We start from the raw sequence: 24,601 nt of genomic DNA on the forward strand, positions 1-24,601 counted from the left end.
TTTTAAATTATAATAATTCAAGCTGTGTTAATGTTAATCTTTATCCCAAATTTTTAAAATTTCTGAGACTTGCTTGTGTGTGTTGCATGTGTTTGAGTGGAAATTATGTTAGAGAGAATAAAAAAATTATCTCTAAGAGAGAGAAACGAAACCAGTGAAGCATGGGATGTGGATATAGGGTCTCTAGGTAGAGAATGGGGTTGTGAAAGTAAGTCACAGATAAGAAGGTACAGCCAGGAGAAGATTAGGGTGGCCAGAATATGTTGAGTATGCAGTTTGCATAGTGGAAAAAGTGGTCTGACATGAATGCAAAACTCCTCAGGATCACTTCTATTATGTAGGCAAAGGGGGCAGGGACAGAGAAAATATCTTTGGGCAAGGGGATTATAATAGCAGGAATGTTTTGGTGTGAATAATAGAAACTTGATCCCAACTGTTTTGGGTAAAAATGGAACATATTATGGTTAGGCCTGGCTGGTCTCAGGTGCTCAGATGATGCTATCAGGAAACTTTCTCCATCTCTGAGCTTAGCTGGAATCTGGGTTGTTTTCATATTCAGGCAGCAAATGATCACCAGCAGCTTCTGATACATAGACTCTCAGTTTACAGTGGAGGAGGCTTCTGTGTTTCCTTGCTCCAGAAAAAAATGCGTCATGGTCTCAGTCTCCTTGGCCTGGAATAAATCACATGCCCATTTTGAACCAATTACTGTGGTAGGGAGGCAGGGCTGGCTACACAATTTGCAGAACCCAGTTCAAAATAAAAAATGTGAGGCACCACATAAAAAAGCAGGAGAAAAGTGTGATTAAAGATACTAAAATATAAAGCTATTGCGTTTATTCTGCAGTCTCTCTCACAATTATTATTTGCTATATGATTTCTTTCTAAATAAAGAAAAATTAAAAAAATTTAATTATTAGCATGGATTTTACTGTCCTTCTTTATATTGGGCAATGCTAGTCTTAAATGCAAATATCAGAGTATTAAACTTGCATAAGGACTCACAAATTACATAATTCATTTTTCATTGCTCAAACATACATATGTATTTTGTTCTTACCGGAAGGATGGAAATATTGCAAAAAAAATTAACTGTACTTCTTGATACATTGTGCACGTTCTACAGACACTCTACCTATAGCTCAATTATGAGTAAGGAAGGACCAAAAGGGAAAGGAGCTATGAGTTGCCCCATCTTCCCCTGTCCTTCCATGTGATCAATTTCAGCATAAGTGGTTGCCTAATGCAAGGAAATAATTAATAAGAAAGGGTATGATAGGGTTCCTTGGTCATCTGTGTTCCTTAGAATGCCATAGTCTTCCTTTTGAATTTTAAGCAAGTTCTGGTGCAAATGGAAATCATGGCCTCCCAGGTGTCAATGTCCACAGTTATTCAGCTGTTGATGTGAACACCTGCCCTGTACTTGCTTTCAGTCTCACTGACCTCTTAGGTCTGCCAGAATTCTGTACTCATGAGGCATCATGAACACTATACACAAATGCTATATGTGATGCAGGCAAGGAGAAGTGTGTATTGTAAAAAACTCCTCTGCTCACATGCACCCTCCATTATCTCATCGCATTTACAAAAAATTCAAAGGTACAACTACAGGAATTCTGAGACAGAAAGAGCAGAGTGCTAAACCAAGTCTGGCACCATTCTGTAGCAGTAACCTTTTTAATACAATCTAAAACTGTAAGCAAGCAGGAAATTGTAAAGTCACCCTAAAATGTCACCAGAAAGCATCTTTTAAATGTAAAGTTAAAACGGAAAGCAGGCAGGTGGTGAAAACTTTTAGTTTCACAAAGGAGCAAGATGTAAATAAGGTCTGCAGCCATATGTAACTATCAGTCTGCACAAAAACCTAAATAATTAAAATCTATTGTCTTATATCTTCCAAATATGAATCAGCCTTTCCGCTGTCTCTCTAGACTGCAAGGAGACTTTCCCAGTGTAAATCCTAAAAAAAGTACGATAAAATACTGAAATTCTCCTGTGACATGTTAAGGAAGATGATTAGCCCTGTCTCTAATGCGTTTAGCAAACTGAAGAATCAGTTGGAGGAGACTGATTTGGAAAACCTTCCCCTGTCCTCCCACCAGGGTAAATTAAGCCGCTTTTCCTCTTCAGCCTGGCGCGCTGTGACGTCATGAGGCTGCGCCGAGCGACGATCCCAGATCCCGGAAGTGCTTCTTCCACAGTTTTGACGCCGAGCCTGGGACACAAGGTCTGAAAGACGTGCTGCTCTGTGGGTTCCTGGACCCCCGAGGTGGGACATTGTCGTCTCAGCTCCGCGGCCGACGGAGAGACTTTCCTCCGAGAGCTGGACAGAGAGTTTCTTGCCCCCGGTTTCCAGCACCCCAGCAGCTGCTGCTGCAGAGGAAAAGAGGTTTGGTGAGTGAGTGCGGACGACTCATGTGCTTGTATAAGCCTTGGCCTTGTTTCTCTGGTTCTTGGTCTTGTCTTCTGTTTGTTTGTGGACTGTTTGTTTCTTTTTCAGTGACACACAAACTGCTGGAGCTGTAAGCGGGAGACCACACGGTTTGGGCGCTCACTGGCACATAAATTTAAGCCAAAGATGTTTTTGGAGGGTGCAGTCACAGGCATCGGTGGGGTGGATTTCTAGGCCCATTTCTTGTGGGTCCCGCGCTCCCATTCCCCTTCCTGCTTGCGTTTGCAGATTTTGCACTTCCATTTCTCTCCCCACCAGAGCCTACAACTTGACCACTCCCTCCTCTTCCTCTCCCTCTGCCACCTTGTGAGAAAGCTAAGAACAAGCCCCTCATCCCTATGAATGTCCTCAAAATGGACTTACCGCTCCATATCATGAGTGACATGAACTTCAGGCAGGGTGTCTCTACCTCTGGAGGACACAGGCAGGGACAGTGTCTTTTCCTACAAGGGTCAGCTGAGATAGACACAAGGTATGAGCTAACTTCTTTCTCTACCTCAGATCTACGCAACTGGAAGAACTAGGTCCCCAGTAATCAAGAGAATCCCAGGAAAATGAAAAGCATGTTTAAGTTAATTTTTTTGTAATGCATAATCCTAAATGGGCTGATATACAAACTTTGTTAAATGTCCTATAATCTCAAAAGAAAGGGAATTAGTCTTAAAAGGGCTTAATTATGCTATTTCAATTGTGCTATTTCTTTAACCAACAATAAATCAGAAAATCCAGTTCATGCCCCAGGAAATCTGGGTATTCCACAAGTAGACCCCTACTGGGACCCAAATAAACAAGCTGGCAGAAAAAAATCAGATCACTACAAAGCATGCATAATTGTGAGACTAAAAAATGGAGTGCTCAGTGGCACATAAAGCCATTGAGACTTGGTTGCCTGGGACTTGGCTTTGATTCTTGGTCTTGATTTTGTTTGTGGTTTGGTTAAGATTTTGTTTTGTGTTATGTCTTGTCCTTTAATAAAATTCAGGAGGTTGTCTAACAGCTGGATGAAAATCCTTCCATGTTTTGAGAACAGTTATTCGAAGCTTACCTTAAATTTACTCATATAAGCCCAGAGGACCCAATAAATCAATGCAATGTAATTCAGTCTTTCATTTGTCAGACTGCCCCTGACATTCATCAGAAACTACTGCAAGTTAAGGTGGACTTAAGTTACCAATCTCAGCAGTGGTTAAAATTACATTTAAAGTGTTCTGTAATCATCATGCAGCTCAAGGAAAGGATGGAAAGAAAGCTATTACCTATAAAGCTAACTGGGATGCTAATGTCTTAAAAACAGTCCTGAATAAAACTTTTCATCAGCAAAAGGAGTCTGAGAAAGGCAACCCCTGCCATCTCCAAGGAAACTGCTGGGCCCCCAGTATATGCATATTGCTAGGGGAAGGGAAGTTGGAAATGGGAATGTCCCAGCTTGATGCAAAGGGAAACAAGGGACCCCAGCAATCCAGTGTCCACAGCTGACAGGAGACAGGACAGTGAACCTTAGTGATGAGGTCTAGGGGCACTTTCCATCCATTGGGAAACCATCCTGATCACCCACAAAGAACCTTGTGTCTCATTGCAAGTGGGTAAGAACTTTGTAAAATTTCTGGTAGACAGGAGACTTAATTGCACTTAAAAAGGAATCAGTCCTTGTTATGGGCAGGTCTGAAGTTGCTAATGACTTCTTCCAGCATCAGTAATGCCAAATTGGAAAAAGGTCAATTGACTTACAAAGTTCTTTACCCACCCCTCCCAGTCTGAAATGAACTTACAAGTTCTGACTCTAGGAACAGGCCTACAAACTGCATTGAAATATATAGGCAAGCCACAAATGCCTAAGGAAGAAGAGCTGTGAAATATGCTTCAATATCCACTTAGATGAAGAGAAGAGATAACATTTTTGCCACCAATTAAAAGATTTTAGAATAATGACTAATAACACCAGGAACTCAAAATTACAAATTTGTCCAGAATTTAAGAGTTATAAATCCAATGATAGAAAATATATGTCCCACAGTACCTAATCCATATTCTCTTCTCATCCATATTTCTGATGAATATACTTATTTTAACTTGAAAGAATGCCATTTATTGAATCCCAATAAATACTCACAAAAACTTTGTATTTGAATAAGAAGAACTTGACAGAACTAAGACAGCAGTGTAATTAATATGCTACCACAATGTTTAAAAATGCAAGTTTTGTGCAGAAATGTTCAGGGAATAAAAATCCAGAAGAGACTGTTTTGCAGGGTAGACCCTTTGGCAAGTGGCCATGCCAAAAAGCAAAAAGAAAGGATTCTGAGGTATAAGTAGCTATTCCCAACTCTCAATACCAAATATTTGGTTGATAGCCAAACTTCTATATCTGGACATAAGTGGAAATGGAAAAAAAAAAAAACAAACTTTAAAATGGACATGAGAATATACAATTGCCTTTGAAAGTTTAAAGGCAAATTAATATCCACTCCAGCCTTGGGCCCCCTGGTCCCATGAAAAAATTTAACATCTCTCTATGAAAAACAGGGCATGACTTACAAGTTACTTGTGGAAGCTTATATAGGACCAGTGTTTTATTTGTCAAAGCAGTTTGACACTGTAGCCCGAGAATGGCCTGCTGACCTGAGGACAGTGGCAACCACTTGTGAATGCTTATGAGAAATGAAAAGTTTACTTTGAACTCCCAACATGCCCTTACTGTATTCAGCAAAAGGGGGACAGGAAGCACTGCTGGACAGTCTTGAATGTCATCCTACAGGAAGCAAAATATTCAGTAGCAAATACTGCCTTTCCCACTGGAAATATCAGCACAAAGAGTGGGATTAATTGCCCTCATAAGTGCCCTCCAGCTAAGTACAAGGCAGATCACGCACCTGCACAGACTTAAGGTGTGCTTTTACTAACATCCATGTTCACAAAACAATTTTTAAAACATGGTCAAATAACTGCAGCCAACAAAAACATAAAATATATACATCTAGTTTTTAAGTTGTAAAATACAGCAAGGCATCCCAAGAAATTAGTCATCCACTGCAAAGTACATCTATGCATGGATAACAAAGGCCTAAATAGTGAAAAAAAAAAGTTAGCAAATAGATTCACAGTCAAGCCAAATGTACTTGGAATCTTCAAGTATTTGGTAGTGCCCAAAATTCCTAGGGAAAATTAACCAAGGCACAAAATAAAAATTATTCTTTTCTTGAACCCCAGGTTGGGCACCAATTTTCACAGGTTCAGATGTTTTCGCCTCAAACCTATGCTCTCCATTAGAAAAGGCCTGAGCCTTCTCAGGTTGTGATTCAATTGGTTTGGGCTTCATCAAGTAACCTCCCACTCAATTAAGATCATAGGGACAGACAATAGTTTATAAGTAAAGAGTCCACCAGGCAAGAATTCAACGTCAACACAGTTTTACTAAAGGAGCACTTAAGGTAAGAGAAACAACTTTACAATGTGAAAATTATTTGATACATTACCAAGGCTGGGAGCCCATGCTCCTGCAGATGCAGCTGGACATGAACTCACAGCCCCCTCTTGTCTGAGTTGCAGATTACTTATAGCATTTTTTCATTTAGAGTATATTTTATTAAGTTATATTCTATTTTGACATTTAAACCATGCACAGTAAATGATGTGTTGTGAAACATGAGTGACCCACAAAGTGTCCTGATCCATGAGTGATTCACAAGTGTCTTGATCTAAGAGTGGTTCAAGATCAAAGGAGGGTATCCGGTGTTATCAGAGACTTAGCCTTGAATGACTGCAAAACTCTATTGTACATATTTCTACTAATTAAGATATGACTTCTGTAAAAGCAATAAAACTTACTTTTTACTTACGTGAAATCTGAAACTTAGAAAAGAGATTGCTATTTCTTGTCTCTAACTAATATAGTTTTCTTATTTCATTCTACAGTTAGTTTAGCCATTACATCATGTTGATAGACATTTGGTTAGACCCGTATTCAGCATTGCTGCATTACTTACAAGTTTTCTATGATGAAAGTAACAGCTGCAGCCCCAGCTGCACAGTTCTAGATGGTTACATGTTATCTATTTCTAAGAAGGTTGAGAGGGCCTTTCTGCTTTTTGAAAATATTCACAGTTTTTTTTTTTTTTTTTAAAGTTTAGCTTCTTCAGTACAAACTTCTATTATAGGACTTGAAGGATATGAATCATCTGTCCCAGTTATTATAGCAGGTGCTTTCCACTTTTTATCTCTTGGAAATTGTACTTGAGTGTTTTAAATAAGCTTCTAGATCAGAAGAAATAACTGATCCTTCACTATCAGAACAGAAAGCATCAGGTGGTATATGAGAGCAGCATAGAGAAAAGGAGTCAACATCCTCATTATCAGATTCCTCAGTAAAGATATTATCCTGTGACAACAGGTCGTAATTTCTTTACAGCACTTTGGAAGACAGTCTAGTGTGCTTTCCTGCCAGTCTGAAGAGCTCCGTTTATCATTGCTTGTAGGGCAGATTTGTGGTGATGAGCTACCTCAGCTTTGTTTGAGAGTGTCTTAATCTCTCCCTCAAGTTTATTAAGATATATTTACATACCATACAGTCCTCCACAGTGTATGATCAGTTGTTCAAAGTGCCATCATACAGTTGTACATTCATCACCACAAATAATTTTGAACATTTTCCTTTCTCAAAAAATATATAAGAATAAGAATAAGAATAAAAGTAAAAATGAACATCCAAATCATCCCATCCCCTCATCCCTCCGTATTATTTAATTTTTGTCCCCATTATTTGATTCACCTGTCCATACAGAGGATAAAGAGAGTGTGAGCCACGAGGTTATCACAATCACACAGTTATACCCTGTACACTGTCTAGTCATACAATCATCCTTAAGATTCAGTGCTACTGGTTTGCAGTTCAACAGTTGCAGGTATTTCCTTCTAGCTCTTCTGGTACACTGAGAACTAAAAAGAGATAACTACATAATGCATAAGATTTACCTCCAGAATGACCTCTGGACTCCAGGCAGATGGAGCGGCAGCCCCCCCCTTCCGAGTGCTTGCCCAGCAGCCGTGCTCCCTCCAGACACTGGGTGGAGGATCCGGTATCTTCAATCATTGAGGTGGTGGCCATGCTCTTACCTCCACCCTCATCAGGCATCTGGTTGGAAAGCAGAATTTTAAGCAAGGGTCACCTGTCTAATAGTTTGTGATATCATATTCATCATTTTTATTTAAGGCCTCATCAGAAGTAGCCTTAGTGTTCATATTTCCATCAATAGTCTCTTCAAAGCAATCTAGGCCTTTTTTCTCAAGAACCTCACAATTCTTGTCTCTTGTCATCACGCAATTCAAAAGCTGTATCCAGATTTTTGTTATTTGCAGTGGCAGTTTGCCAGGAAGCTGAAAACAGATATTGAAAAATGGGAATTTATTAGCTTCCAAGCTTACAGTTTTGAGGCCATGAGCGTGTCCAAATCAAGTCCTCAAGGCAATGCTTTCTCCCTGAATGCTGGCTGGTGGGGATCCTGGACCCCTGTCACGTGGCAAGGCACGTTGTAGCATATGATGGTGTCTCTCTTCCCTGCTGGGTTTTCTTGCTTTCAGCTTCTTGCTTCCCTGACTTTCTCTCTCTTTGTCTGAATTACACTCTTTTATAAAGGGCTCCAGTAAGAGGATTAAGACCCACCCTGGGTCATGTCTTAACTGGAGTAACCTCGTGAAAACCTCCTTCCAATAAGTTTATACACACAGGAATGGACTCACGTGAAGAACATGATTTTCTGGTGTGCGTACGGTCCCAAACCACCACATCCTATTTGGTTCTGTTTTAAAATTTCTAAGACTCTCATTGTTTTCCTCATATCCTATAGTTTTTTCCTCATCTCCTGGAACATTTTTAAGATTATTTTTTGAGGCTTTGTTCCATGTATCCACATTCTCATCTTATTCATTGGTATTTTCTTGATTTTTATCCTTTCTGTTTGGATGAGCCATCATTTCCTATTTCTTTCTTTGTCATGTACTCTTGTTGCTTAGTGTACATTTTAATGTTTAAAAATGTTAACTCGGGGATTTATTGCCTGACATGCCTGTTTCTTGGTATTGTAACCAGCTAGTGATAAGGCACATTTTCTTGAGTCTCAACCCCCCTATCAGAAATGTCTGCCCAACATGGATGAAGTGTGCAGGGTTTTTCCTGTCTTTCTGAGCCTCTGTCTTAATTCTGGGCTTTGGTTATTAGTTGTTTTGGAGTTCTCCTGTTAGGTTGTCCCCTCTGTTTCCCAGGAGACAGACCTCCTTTTCCCAGGTATTTGATGCCTGCAGGACTTTGTCCCAGACAGTCCCATACTGTCTGTCTCTCTAGTTTTATATCTCTATATATTTTTTTACAATTCTTTCATTGTCTCAAGCTACTTATGCCTGGAGGAAAAATTCTTGGAGGGAGGCACACCTGAAAGAACTTTCTCAAGTCAGTCTCTCCCAGCAAAAACAGTGCCAGGGGCTCACAGAAAGGCTGCAGACCAGCTCCAAATTTCTCTGGGGATGGGGATCAGAAAGGGTGTAAAGAGCTTCTCTGACAGCTCCCCATAGCTGAGTTTTCCTGGCCTGCCCAGCAAATGCAGCCATTCAGCTAGCTCCCCAGTAGGCATGAGGATGTGCAACATCTTTAAATCTCTACCACTGCTGCCCCTGTTCCAGAAGGTTAGAAATAATGGCTGCCACTGCCTTTGTCCAGGGTGGATTGAATCAATTGCTGCCCTCAGAGCCAGGCTCTCACTGATCCAAATTCACTAATCCAAAGCCATGGTCAGTGATCAGTCTTGCCCACCTCTGTTCTTGGGGAAGAGAAATTTTATGTCCCTTACTGCCACCAGCAAGCTAGCCATGGACAGGTGCCTGGTGGGGGGTGGGCAGCTGTAGCCACCATGCTGACAGCAATTAACTGTTCTTTATTTAATTTATCTGCTCTTCCCTGATTGCTGTACATTGTTCTTCTCTCCTCTGGCGTCTTAAAAATTATTGTTTCAGAGACTTTCTGCCTGTTTAATAATTGATTTTGTGGAAGGACGTTCCTGGAGCTCCTACTCCACCATCTTCCCACTAGCCTCCGTCTTCTTCATGATTAAAATGGAAATTTTGTTGCAAGGTTTAATGAGATGACCTTTGCAAATCTGCCTAATAACTTCTCTAGTTGCTGCTCAGAAAGAGAAGCCTGAGCTCCCATCCCCATTCCCTTTTGTGTGGGAACGTGGCCTTCATTACATTACATTACTGGAGTACAATTGTGAACTCACCATTTTATTCTTTTTACATTAATGGTTTTGCTATCTATATCATTTTCAAAACCTTACCTCCTTTGTCTAGTGCTTCATTGATCTGTAGCTAGTGCACTTTTAATTTGAGGGCTAAAAATTGAAAAGTAGTTAGTACCATGTGGATGAGATTCCAGGGTGCTGAAATTTCCCATGGAATGAGACAACTCAAACAAAGGTGTCTGTGTCCTCAAACTGACATTCCAAAGAGGAGATTTATGACAGAAAGAAGCCAAATTGCACATATAGAATAAAGTGGGTTCTTACTGTCACAAAGAAGAGACATTTTAATTGGTTATGGTACTATCGAAGTTTGCTAGTAGTTGCCACCATGGGTATTGACCCATCCTGAAAAATGCCAGGTGTAATGAGGAAATAAAAATATATCTTTCTTAGTCCCTTGGCTTTGGAGTCATACAGTGTTTCAGTTTCTATCTTTCTTTAATGTTAGAGAAGAAATATATTCTTCTTGTTTTCTAACTATGGGATTCATATTTGAAAGTAGTCATTAATTGTAGAATAATGTAATTACAGTATTAGATAAGAGATATCAAAACATTACATATGCTGTTTTCAAGAAGCCAAGAAATAATTTTTATTTATGTCTATCAGTACGTCCTGAGATTTAACCTGTCATTGAAAAGACAGAATCATAGGACTTTTTTCTTTTTTTATTAAGATTTATTCACACACCATACAGTCATCCAAAATATACAATCAATTGATAACATTACCATCATGCAGTTTTTCATTCATCACCCCAGTCTATTTTTTTTTAACATTTTCCTTGTACCAGAAAAAGTGAGAATAAGATTAGAAAAATGAGAGTGAAAAAAGAACATGCAAATCATCTCCCCATCCTGCCCTATTTTTCCTTTAGTTTTTCGCCCCCATTTTTCTACTCATCCATCCATACTGTATAAAGGGGAGCATGATCTAGAAGGCTTTCACAATCACATTGTCACCCCTCATAAGCTACATTGGTATACAATTGTCTTCAAGATTCTTGGCTACTGGGTTGTAGTTTGATAGTTTCAGGTATTTACTACTAGCTATTCCAATTCATTAAAACCTGAAAGATTTGTCTATATAGTGCATAAGAGTGCCCACCAGAGTGACCTTTTGACTCCATTTGGAATCTCTCAGCCACTGAAACTTTATATCGTTGCATTTCACATCCCCCTTTTGGTCAAGAAGATGTTCTCTATCCCATGATGCCAGGTCCAGATTCATCCCCAGGAGTCATATCCTGCACTGCCAGGGAGATTTACACCCCTGGTAATCAGGTCCCATGTATGGGGGAGGGCAGTTAGATCAACTGCCGAGTTTGCTTAGCTAGAGAGAGAGGGCCACATCTGAGCAACAAAGTCTATATAAATATATGGTAGTGGTTAAGGATATAAGAATATATAAGGAGATGAGGGATAAAAAGTAATGGGAGGTTTAGAAATACTTTGGATTACAATTATCTAAGAAGCCCCCTCTGCCCAATGACATACATGTAGGGAAGATAGAGCCAGGCCAAAACCTGCAGGACCAGGTTTCCAGGAAGAGGCAACAACAGGTGCAAATGAAGCTCTGTGGATAGACAAACCAGCCAATGGAATATTACTAATCATTGAAAATATACCCACATATATGAAAACAATATTATAGAAGTCCTGAACAGATAGCTGGATTTAACAAGATATAACAAGAATTTTACTGACAAAGAAATCGGAATGGCCAATAGACTTATAAAAAGATACTCTCAATATATTAGAACCACAATGTATGTCATTTTACATTTACAGTATTGGCAAATATTTTAAAAGGTATGACATTTTGAAGTGCTGGCAAGGATGTGGAGCAATAGGTACTCTTTTATACTCTGCTGGAAGGTGTGTAAAGTTAGTTTAATTGCAGTGGAAAACACATTTAATTATCTAGTAGAAATATTAGGTGCATGAAAATGCAATTCTCACCCAGAAATGCTCTAGAGAAATTCTGATGCATGTCTAAATACAAGAGATAAATATTATATGAATGTTCATAAGAGTATAGTTCTTTTTCTTTTAACTTTTTCTTTTGAAATTTTTCAAATTTACAAGTTGCAACAGTGATACAAAAACAGTACAGATATGTGGTTTCCAAATATTGTCTCCCATTGCATAGGCTACCTTTTTCCTTTTCTGACACGGTCCTTTGAGATACAAAAGTGTTTAATTCTGAGGAGATCCCATTTTTTTATTTGTTCTTTGGTTGCTCGTGCTTTGGGTGTAACGTCTAGGAAGCCACTTCTCTCACAAGATCTTTAAAATATTGTCCTACATTTTCTTCTAAGAATTTTATGGTCTTAGTGCTAATGTTTATGTCTTTGATCCATTTTGAGTTAAATTTTGTTTAAGTTGTGAGGTAGGAGTCTTCTTTCATTCTTTTGGAAAAGGATATCCAGTTGTCCCATTGCCATCTATTGAAGAGGCTGCTCTGTCTCAGTGGCTTTGGCTTGACTGCCTTATCAAAGATCAATTGTCCATAGATGTGAGGGTCTAATTCTGAACACTCAATTCAATTCCATTGGTCAGTATATCTATTGTTATGCCAGTACCATGCTGTTTTGACCACTGTAGCTTTGTAATATGTTTCAAAGTCAGGTAGTGTGGTGCCGGTTTGAGTGTATTGTGTCCCCCAAATGCCATTATCTTTGTGATCTTGTGTGGGGCAGAAGTTTTGGTGCTGGTTAGATTTGCTTGGAATGTGCCCCACCCAGCTGTGGGTGGTGACTGTGGCGGGATACTCCCATGGAGGTGTGACCCCACCCATTCAGGGTGGGCCTTGATCAGTGGAGCCATATAAAACATGCTGACTCAAAGAGACTGGACGCAGTGCAGCTGTGAGTGACATTTTGAAGAGGAGCAAGCTTGCTAGAAAGGAACGTCCTGGGAGGAAGCCATTTTGAAACCAGAACTTTGGAGCAGACGCCAGCCACGTTCCTTCCCAGCTAACAGAGGTTTTCCGGATGCCATTGGCCATCCTCCAGTGAAGGTACCCGATTACTGATGTGTTACCTTGGACACTTTATGGCCTTAAGACTGTAACTTTATAGCCAAATAAACCCCCTTTTTATAAAAGCCAATCCATCTCTGGTGTTTTGCATTCTGCAGCATTAGCAAACTAGGACAAGTGTGAGATCTGCCACTTTGCTATCATCATTATCTAATTCTAGTAGATTTGCTGTAGATTTTTCTGGATTTCCTACATATGGTATCTATAAATGTCTGTCAAGTCTAGTTCATTTATCATACAATTCAGCATCTCTGTTTCATTATTGATCCTCTGTCTAGATGTTATATCCATTGATGAAAGTGGTGTATTGAAATCTCAGCTATTATTGTAGGAGTATTTCCTTGTACTTTGTGTTCTCAGTGTTTGCCACATGTGTTTTGGGGTACTCTGACTTGGTGCGTGAATAGTTATGATTGTTATGTTTTCTTGATGAATTGACCTTTTGTTCCAGTTTGCTAATTCTGCTAGCATGTGAAATAGCAGAAATGGATTGGCTTTTATAAAGGAGGTTTATGTGATTATAAAGTTAGAGTCTTAAGGCCATAAGGTATCCAAGGTAAGGCATCAACAGAGTACTTTCTCTGAAGGATGGCCATTGGCATCTGGAAAACCTGTTAGCTCAGAAGGCACGTGGCTGGTATCTGCTTGCTCCCAGGTTGTGTTTCAAAATGACCTTCTCCAAAATGTTGCTCTTGGGACATTTTGTCCTCTCTTAGCTGCAGCTGCTCTCCCAAGTGTCACTCTCACTTGTGTAGCAGTGAGCTCCTCTGTCTGAGCTTATATAGTGCTCTAGTAAACGAATCAAGGCCCATGCTGAATGGGCAGGGCCACAGCTCCATGGAAATTGTCCAGTCAGAGTTATCTCCTGCAGTTGTGTGGGTTGCATCTCCATGGAAACACTCAAGGAATTACAGTCTAGTCAACAGTATTACATGTGCCACACAAGATTGCATCAAAGATAATGGCATTTTGGAGAACATAATACATTCAAATTATTACACCTTTTATTAGTATATAGTGTCCTTCTTTGTCTCTTTTGTTTTCCTTTTTTAGAGTTTTTTATTAAATTTATTTTTTTTGGTACAAGGAAAATGTTCAAAAAATAGATTGGGATGATGAATGCACAACTATATGATACTACTGTGAACAGTTGATTGTACACTTTGGATGATTGTATGGTATGTGACTATATCTCAAATAAATTGAATTAAAAATACCCAAATACCATATAATTTTTCTTCCCCTCTTTGGGGAATTTCCAATACCAGTAATTACAGTGTACTAAAAACATTGTTAGGATTACATTTAGATTTCAACTCGCCACCAGACCAAGTGGCATTTTTACAGCAAAGAAAAATCAAAGTTCCACATGGGGTCAAAGTCATTACCACATTCCCAAGTCCCAGTGAGATGAAGGCTATTGGACTGACTGGATGTTGGGAAGCTGTTAACTCAGGACAGACTACTACAGGCATATCTAAGAAAGACTCAGCAGAATCCAGGCTTCCAAAGTCCCCACTGCCATTATTATCAGTCCATATGTCCCCATCCCAAGTTTCAGGATCCCATTCTTTTCGAATCAATGCCTTTACTTTAACAGCACACACACCATGAGGTTGAGATTTCAGTTTACATTGTAAATCTGCTACTCACACAATGAGACTCTGGTCTGGTTTCAGAAATCTCAGGTCTGTGGCCCCAGGAAACCTATGTGGCCACATGAACCTATCCATCACAGTGTATAATTTTCTTTCTTTCTTTTTTCTTTTCTTTTTTTTTTTTTTTTTTGTAGTATCTTTTTCTGACTTTGATGTTAGGGTGATGTTGGCTTCATAGAATGAGTTAGGTAGCTTTCCTTCTTCTTCAAATTTTTTGAAGAATTTGAGCAGGTTTGGTCCTTGAATGTTTGGTAGACCTCACATGTGAAGCCATCCTTTCCTGCACCTTTGTTTTTTGGCAGCTTTTTGATGGCCATGTAGACTCTAGCTCTTGTGTTCCTAAGAAAGAGTCCTTGCACTTCTCTTATTGTCTGGCAGATGGTGATGTTCAATAATTTTATCTTCCTCAGAGGCTGCTCTGCTTCTGAGCACAGCAGGCCAGAAATGTGGGACCCTTATGCCCTCACTCTGCCAGCCAAAATCAGGCTTCATGTGGGGGTCCACCCATGGCAAAGCACTCCCCCAGCTGACTGAGCACTCCAGCTTTACCCATGTTGAGGAAACTGACCACTGGCTGCTGCTTCCCTCATGGATGGGGGAAGTGCTTTCAGACCCAGGGCTGGAACAATTTCTCTCTCCATGTTTCCCAGTCTCTTTTCCCCTCACTGATCTGGGCCTTGAAATGTTCTCCCCTTCCACAGGGTCTTCAAACAGTGAGGGTGTTTTTCACTGCTGTGAGATTTTAAAATCTGTGTCCCTTCTGGGAGGGGTCCTGCCTGAAGTTTCTGTTCCTTTCCCACGTGAAGACAGAATGAGAGGGAGGGGAGAGGATCAGCTGGTCTGGGTTGGAAAATTCCTACCTGATATTGCTTCTCTTTCTTCAATTCAGCATGTGCAGGCTCTCTCTCCTCCAAAGTTTCAAAGAATTCAGAATTGTCCTTTATTTTGTTGAATCTCTGGAGAGCTTTTCAGTAGCTGTTTATGTTGCCATGTTGATGATGCCATTCCGTCTATTTCTTCTTGAGTCAATGTTGGTTGTTCATGCTTTTTTAGGAAGTTGTCCACTTCTTTTAAGTTGCCAGATTTATTAGCCTATAGTTGCTTGTAGTATCCTCTCATTATCTCCCTTATTTCTGCAAGATCAGTAATGTCCACTGTCCCATTTCTGATTGGGTTTATTTGCATCTGCTCTCTTTCTTTTTTTTTATCCTAGCTAAGGGTCCATCAATTTTAATAATTCCCTCAAAGAAATTGATTCTCTCTATTGTCTTCCTGTTGTCAATTTCATTTATTTCCCCTCTAAAGTTTATTTCTTTCCTTCCTTTTGCTTTGTGGTTAGTTTGCTGTTTTTTTTCTGTAATTCCTCCAAGTGAACAGTTAATTCCTCAATTTTTTCTATTTCTTCTAATATAAGCATTTAGGGCAATAAATTTCCCTTTCAGCACTGCCTTTGCTGCATCCCATAAGTTTTGATATGTTATGTTTCCTTTTGCATTTGCCTCAGGGTATTTACTAATTTCTTCCTTTTCCCACTGGTTGTCAAACTGTGTTATTTAGCCACCATATATTTGTAAATTTTCAGGCTTTCTGCCTATTTGTGGAGAGCCGTCTCCCGGGACGGGCATAGCGCATGCGCTGTAAACCTGCTCCAAAGTCCCCCCGCCCATCGAGTGGTGCCAAGATGGCGCCCACATCCTGCTTCCGGCTTCTGATGTATGTAACCACCCGCTGTATTCACCAATCATGCTTGTGTGCGTGGCGTTAGCCCATTGGATACACGCAAGGTTTATAAGAAAGTTCCCGGGCAAAGCTCGGGGAGACAGCCCACAAGGAGCCGTACCTGACGGCCGCATCGAGGTTGTTCTCCCCCGAGGTGTCTCGCCCCGGGTGGAACCTGTAAAGATGATGATTGCCTAGTCCCATTAAAAGTTTATCTGCTTTACCACCGCGAGTCCTGAGTGATCACAAGTGCTCCGGGTAAGACGTTGTCCGCACCCTCTCTCCCCTTATCTCTCTGGTCCCCATCGCCGGCCGACCGAGGACTCGAGGCGGGGCGGAGAGAGCGCCGGACAAGTGGTGGCCCGTACGGGGAACTCATTCGCGTTCCCCTCGACCCGACGGAGACGTGCTCCCGGGATCCGTGGTTTGACCTCCGCGACTGATCACCGCGAGAAGGTAAGCACCCCCTTTCCATACGAGGACTAGGGCCCGTGGGCGTTCAGGTAGCCCCGGGGACTCGGAAGAGCTCTCCGAGTGATTAAGAGATAGTGCCGACTGCAAGCATGGGGCAGTCTGAAAGCTCACCCCTATTAACCCCCTTAAAGACCCTTTTGAAGCAGCGGGGTATCTCAGTTAAGAAAAGTTCTCTCCAACGATTCCTTGATGATGTGGCCACTTTTGCCCCCTGGTTTCCTTGTTCTGGCAGCCTTAATCTGCCCTCTTGGCCTTATATGGGAGACTGTTAAGGGCCATATCGCTCCCTCCACGTCACAGTGGAAAGGCCCTGACCCGGTGCTCGGCTGGGCCGGAGGCTCTGTTTGTGTTTTTCCCCAGGAACCAGGACGTCAACCAGTGTGGGTTCCGGAAAGACTGGTGGGAACCGTGGCATCACCTGGGGAGGCCGGGGAGCAGCTGTCAGAAACGCCAACGAATATACGGCCTGGGCCATTGGACCAAGCCTCCGGCCTTCAGGGACTTGAGAACATTAGGAAATTGAAGCCTGTTAGTTTCGACCTTTCCACACTGGGCGAGACTGTAAAAAATCTGTGGGACCAAGTCACCTCTTGGTTCTCTTGGCCCAATTTGACTAATTGGATTCTCTTGATGGTGGGACTATTGGTGGGATTAGTCATTGTTAAATCTTTGCTAGAACGCCTGTTTCAAGCGCGGCAGTACCGTGTTACCACTATGATGGCTATGTCCTCCACCTTTGATACCCCCAACAGCGACCATTCTGATGGCCATACCCCATCCTGGCCGCCTCGGGCGGGGCACTCGGGAGCGAGGTTTGTAGCTAAGCGCGCAGCTATGTCCCGGGTATAACGGGCGACGCCAGCAGTCATAATTTTTGTCTCAGGTAGGTCCCTAAGGCAGAGTCATAGTTGTGGCCAGACTTGACTCTAGCCAATGCATAGGGACGCCTAGTGACGCCTCCGACTCTGGTTAATGCTATCCCTGCCCCCGCCTTTGTCCCCCAGTTGCAAGGCAAAGCACTGCAGGGAGAGTCATGTTGTTTCCAGCTCACGGACTCTCCTGTCTCCATATGAGGTGAGCATTCTGGTCGGTGCTAGAGGCTCCGCCGCTAAATGGCTGAGACCTAGTCCAGACTCCCCAAAGCACCGGAACAAATTGTGAGCCATCTGGGTTCACGGGAGCACACTCATCACTGGGGACACTGGGTCGATATAAATAATAAAGGGGGAGATGTGGAGAGCCGTCTCCCGGGACGGGCATAGCGCATGCGCTGTAAACCTGCTCCAAAGTCCCCCCGCCCATCGAGTGGTGCCAAGATGGCGCCCACATCCTGCTTCCGGCTTCTGATGTATGTAACCACCCGCTGTATTCACCAATCATGCTTGTGTGCGTGGCGTTAGCCCATTGGATACACGCAAGGTTTATAAGAAAGTTCCCGGGCAAAGCTCGGGGAGACAGCCCACAAGGAGCCGTACCTGACGGCCGCATCGAGGTTGTTCTCCCCCGAGGTGTCTCGCCCCGGGTGGAACCTGTAAAGATGATGATTGCCTAGTCCCATTAAAAGTTTATCTGCTTTACCACCGCGAGTCCTGAGTGATCACAAGTGCTCCGGGTAAGACGTTGTCCGCACCCTCTCTCCCCTTATCTCTCTGGTCCCCATCGCCGGCCGACCGAGGACTCGAGGCGGGGCGGAGAGAGCGCCGGACACCTATTATTGGCTTTCAACTTCATTTCATTATGGTTCATGATGATGTTTTCTATAATATCAGTTTTTTTAATTTGTTGAGACTTGCTTTGTGCCCAACATGTGGCCAATCCTAGTGAATGTTCCCTGAGCACTTGAAAACAACATGTATCTTTCTGTTGTGGGGTGTAGTGTTCTGTAAATGTCTCTCAAGACTAGTTCATTTATCGTGCAATTCCACTTCTCTGTTTCCTTATTGATCCTCTGTCTAGATGTTCTATCCATTGATGAATGCAGTGGATTGAAGACTTTATTATTATAGAGGTATCTGCTTTTGCCTTCAGTGTTGTTGGTGTTTGCTGCATGTGTCTTTGGGCACTCTGACTTGCTGAATAAGTATGATTGTTATGTTTTCTTGATGAATTTTCCTTTGTATTAATATATAGCATCCTTCTTTGTCTATGTTATTTGTTTTACATTTGAAGTCTAATTTGTTTGTTATGAAAACAGCTACTTCTGCATTTTTTTCTGGCTGTAGTTTGTATGAAATATCTTTCCAACCTTTCACTTTCAGCCTATTTTTTCCTTCTGTCTAAAGTGAGTTCTTTGTAGATAGCATATAAATATGTCTTATTTTTTAATCCATTCTGCCAGTCTATGTCTTTTTATTATGGCATTTATTCCATTAGTATTTAGTGTTATTATTGTAAAGGTAGTACTTCTATTTTGTCTTTTGAATTTTGTATGTCATATCTCATTTTTTTCTCTCTGTCTCTTTTTACCCTTTCTGATAGTCTTAATTTCTACACTCTTCTCCTAATCTCTCTCTCTCTCTCTCTCTCTCTTCTGTCTTTTCCTATCAGCCTGTAGCAGTCCCTTTAGTATTTCTTGAAGTGCAGGTCCCTTATTCACAAATTCTCTGTGTCAGTCTCTCTGAAAATATTTTATTCTCTCCCTAATTTTTGAAAGACATCTTTGCCAGATATAGATTTCTTGGTTGGCAGTTTTTCCCTTTAGGCTGTTATCTCTTTCACATGACTAGTTACTCTCAGAAAACTTTAATTCTTGTTTCTGTCCTTGCCTTGAGCAGTGCTGAGGCAGCTCCAAGAAAGACTGCTTTTCTTTGGGGGAACATCAGCACCCTGCCTGTGTGAACTGATAGTTTTTTGCTGCCATCTCAGCCATTCCACCCATTCCCCAAAAGTCCCTGAAAACATGTCTGTTCCAGACAGTTACTGGCTATTTACCAGCTTCCCTAGTTAATTAACTAGCTTCCACACCTCATCACTCCACCATCTTGCTCACCCCTTTTGGTCAATTTTGAGTTAAGTTTTCAATATGTTGTGGGATAGGGGTCCTCCTTTGTTCTTTTCATTTGGATCTACAGTTCTCCCAGCACCATTTATTGAAGAGACTATTCTTTCCAAATTGAGTGGACTTGAAAACATTGTCAAAAATCAATTGGCCAGATATGAGGGTCTGCTTCTGAATTCTTAATTTGATTCCTCTTGTTGCTATGTCTGTCCTTGAACCAGTACCATAATGTTTTGGTTACTGTGGCTTTGTAATATGCCTTAAGATCAGAAAGTGTAAGTTCTCCAACTTTGATCTTCTTTTTCAAGATTGCTTTACTATTCGGCGACACTTACCCTTCCATATAAATGTGAGGATTTGCTTTACATTTCTTCAAAGAATGCTTTTGTGATTTTGATTGTATTGTGTTGAACCTGCATATCATTTTGGGTAGAATCAATATTTTAAAAATATTTGGTCTTCCAATCCATGAGCATATCATGTTCTTCCATTTATTTATGTCTGTGATTTCTTTTCACAATGTTTTATAGCTTTCTGTGTAAAAATACTTTATATCCTTGATTGGATTCATTCCTAGATATTTGATTCTTTTATTTCCTATTGAAAATGTAATTTTAAAAAATTCTCTTCCTATTGTTCATTACTAGGGTATAGAAAAACTACACATTTTTGGGTGTTGATCTTGTACCCTGTCAGTTTGCTGAATTAATTTATTAGCTCTATTAGCTTTGTTGTGGAGTTTAATGGATTTTTTGTATATAGGATCATGACATCTGCAAATAGGAAAAGTTTTATTACTTTTTCTCCAATTTGGATATCTTTACTTTCTTTCATTTGCCTAATTTCTCTAGCTAGAACTCCCAGAAAAAAATGTTGAATAGCAGTGGTGACAGTGGGCATCCTTGTCTTGTTCCTTATCTTACTTAGAGGTAAAGCTTTAGTCTTTCACCATTAGGTATGATGTTAGCTGTAGGTTCTCAAATATCTCCTTTATCATGTTCAGGAAGTTTCCTTCTATTCCTAGTTTTCTAAATGCTTTTATCAATAAGGGGTGCTAGATTTGTCAAACACCTTTTCTTTGTCAACTGGGTGGTCATGTGTATTTTTCCCTTCATTTGTTAATGTGGTATCTAAATTAATTTATTTTATGTTAAACCACCCTGCATACATGGAATAAGTTACTTCAACATGTTGTCTAATACTTTTAATTTGCTGTTGTATTTAGATTGCTAGTATTTTGTTCAGGATTCTTTGTCTATATTCATAAGAGATACTGGTATGTAATTTTGTTTTCTTGTGTTATCTTTATTTGGCTTTGGTATGAGATGTTGGCTTCACAGAATTAACTAGGAAGTATTCCCTTTTCCTCACTTTTTGGAAGATTTATAATATGATTTGTGTTAATACTTCTTGCAATGTTTGGTAAATTCCTCCTTGAAGTCTAATTCTGGGCTTTCCATTTTTGGAAGTTTTAGATAACTGATTCAGTCCTTTTACTTGTTATTGATATGTTGAGATCTTCTATTTTTCCTTGAATCAGTGTAGGTAGTTTGTGTGTTTGTAGGAATTTGTCCATTTCCCATAAGTTATTTAATATTGTAGCATATGATTGTTCATAGTGTCCTCTTATAGCTTTTTATTTTGTTTTTTATTTATGTGTGGTCAGTAATAATCCCTTTTGTCATTTCTGATTTTAGTTATTCTATCTTCTTTCTTTTTTCCCCCTTAATCTAGATAAATATTTATCAATCTATTGATCTTTTCAAAGAACCAACTTTTGGTTTTGTTGATTCTCTCTATTGTGTTTTTTTTTCCAAGATGCTATTTTAATTTTTCCATGCCCCAATGTTTGATATTTCCTTCTTTCTGCTTGATTTAAGTTTAATTTGCTCTTTCTCTCTGGGTTTGTGTTTAGGTTTTTTTGTTTTTTGTTTTTTTGTTTTTTTCTTTAAGCATTTAGAACTATAATTTCCCCCTCAGCACTGCCTTTTCTGCATCATATAATTTTTGGGATGTGTTTTCATTTCCACTCTCCTCCAGAAATTTTCTAATTTTTCTTGTGATTTCTTCCTTGACCCATTGATTGTTTAGAATTATATGGTTAGTTTTTTAAATTTTAAATTTTTTTAAAATATTTTTAAATTTTCCATTTCCCCTTCTGTCATTGAATTTTAGCTTCATTCCATTGTGTTTAAAGAAAATACATTGTATGATTTCAATATTTTTAATTATTGAGAATGTTTTTCGTGACCTAACATATAATCTATCTTATAGAATGTTCCACATATAGTAGAAAAGAATGATTATTCTGCTGGTTTTGGGTAAAGTGTTCTCACATGTCTGTGAGATCTAGTTGATTTATAGTATTTGAGTCTTCCATTTCCTTACTGATCTCTCTAGATATTCTATTGAAAGTTTTCCATTAATGTCTTCTACTGTAGAACCCTCTCTTTCTCTCTTTAATGCTGTCAATATTTGCTTCATATATTTTGGGGCTCTGGTGTTAGGTGCATATATGTTTATAATTGTTATATCTTGTTCAGTTTACCCCCTTTATCAGTATATAATTACCTGTTTTTTCCCTTGTAGTAGTCTTTTACTTAAAGTCTATTTTATTTGATATTAGTATAGCTAACCCAGCTGTCTTTTAGTTACTGCCTTCATGGTATATTTTCCAATCCTTTCACATTCAACTTGCCTATGTCTTTGAATTTAAGGTAAGTCTCTCATAATATATATATATATATATAAATATAATCAGTTCTTCCTATCTCTTCCTTTTGACTGGAGATTTCAATCAATTTACAAGAAACTACTGCTACTGCATGATTTTCTTCTGCCATTTTGCTATTTTGTCTTTGTAACTCTTAAACCATTTTTTTGGCCGTTAATTCTTCTGTGAATGCCTACATTCATATTTCTTTGATTTATGTTTGTAGCATATTGAGTACCTTCTCATTCCTTTCTTGTTATATTTTTCATGTATTTTCCTTGTAGTTACAATGGGCTTAAAATTTAACATCCTACTATATAACAATCATATTTGATTTGATATTAAATTTGCCACAATAGAATACACATACACTGTTCCTACCCTTCTGACCAACCATCATTTTTTGTACTTTTTAACTGGATTGTTTGTAAAATTAAAAATAAGCTGATAAAAATCCTTAAATCATCCAGTTCTTTCAATTCTTTTTCAATCTTGCATATTGGGCCCTTTTGTTTTTCTATGCTGTCATATCCTAATTCTGTCATACCATATGGGAACTCCTGTTTGGAGACTCGCACTATGTTGCTTCTCTGAACCTCCATGCAGTGATTATCACACTAATATTGGCTTGATATCATCCTTGTCATCACAGAAATGCTGTATACCATCTATTCCAATTTCATTTTCATCTTGTGGATTTTGAATCTGTTGTACAGTTGTTCTAACTTCTTTCTGTCATTGATCCTCTTATAGTCTATCATATCTAAAGTTCAGAATTTTGGAAAAATTTGTCCATTGCAAAAATTAACTTTAAGTCCTTTTGAGATAGACAACTTAATGCTGTTTTCTCACAAGATTGTGTGCATATCATATACTGATAAACTTTATCCTTTGATGTTGATTTCAACTTGTTCAAATTGGTGTCCTTCAGGCGTCTTCCCTCCTTCACCAGCTCCTTAATGACTGGACAGTGGAGATGGTGGCTCCTGTCCTGGGCTCACCAGATCCCACTCATGCACAGTGCATAATTGCAGGGAGGCAGAGGGCCCCATCTGCCCTCTATTTTCCCAAATCATCCTCACAGTAGTGATTTTTCAATTCACTTTTATGCAGGTCAAAGACAAAGGAAGGTAACATTTTGTTTAATAGGTAACAGAGGTCTGGAAAACTTCAGAAATTTCATTATTTACTATTTCCTTCCTGGGAAATATGCCTTCATGAGTCTAGGAAGATAGAGGTTGGCTTTACTCATATCTGGGAGGTTGGGGGACCATAGGTGAAAGCTTATTGAAATCTGGGTGCAGACTTTACATTTACATATTGCTGCAGGCCTTACATCTATGTTTTGCTCCTTTGTGCGACCAAGAGTTCTCACCAACTGCCTACTCCCAGTTATAAAATACATTTAAATGGTGCTTTAGAGGTTCCATTTTTATATATTATATTTTAGTTCAGTTTTATTGAGATATATTCACATACCCCACAGTCATCCACACTGCAGAAATGGTCATAGTACAAACATACATCTGTGCTTTCATCACTACAATCAATTTTGAATATTTTCATTACTCCAAAAGAATATAAATAAAAATGCAAGTAGAAAAGAGCACCCAAAATACCCTATCCCCCATCCACCCTATTATTCATTTGATTTTTGTTCCCGTTTTTCTACTCATCTGTCCATACACTGGACAAAGTGAGTGTGAGCCACAAGGTTTTTACAATCACACAGTCACACTGTCTATGCTATGTAGTTATACAATCATCTTCCAGGATTAAGGTTACTGTGTTGCAGTTCAACATTTTCAGGTATTTCCCCATAGTCATTCCAGTACACTGAAAACTGTAAAGGGATATCTATACAATGTATAAGAATAATCTCCAGATTTACCTCTTGACTCCACTTGAAATCTCCCAGCCATTGTAACTTTATTTTTTTTTTCATTTTCTTCCCTCTTTTATTCAAGAAGGTTTTCTCAATCCCATGATGCCAGGCCCAGTCTCATCCCCATGAGCCATAACCCAGACTGCCAGGGAGAGTGACACCCCTGGGAATCATGTCTCATGTAGGTGGGAAGGCAGTGAGTTTACCTCCAATTTGGCCTAGAGAGAGAGGCCACATCTGAGCAACAACAAAGGCATATGAGGGTGCCTCTTTAGCATTTATACAAACAGGCCCAGCCTCTCCTCTGCAGCAACAAGCCCCAAAGGTTAAGCCCCAAAATCAAGAGCTTGGCCCTCTAAATTGGCAGTCCCCAA

At 39.8% G+C, this 24,601-nt stretch overlaps 1 protein-coding gene across 1 annotated transcript in view; it reads left to right on the plus strand.

Moving 5' to 3' along the window:
• Positions 1–2,212: 2,212 nt before the first annotated feature.
• The window catches only part of LOC119520433 (zinc finger protein 596-like), a 40,081-nt gene continuing 17,692 nt past the window's right edge, over positions 2,213–24,601 (plus strand). Inside the window, exon 1 of the mRNA XM_037818295.1 lies at positions 2,213–2,394. The gene's annotated coding sequence lies outside the window, so the exon portion shown is untranslated. The remainder of the gene's footprint in view (positions 2,395–24,601) is intronic.

The sequence above is a fragment of the Choloepus didactylus genome, chromosome 25 (assembly GCF_015220235.1).
Source record: "Choloepus didactylus isolate mChoDid1 chromosome 25, mChoDid1.pri, whole genome shotgun sequence".
Lineage (NCBI taxonomy): Eukaryota > Metazoa > Chordata > Mammalia > Pilosa > Megalonychidae > Choloepus > Choloepus didactylus.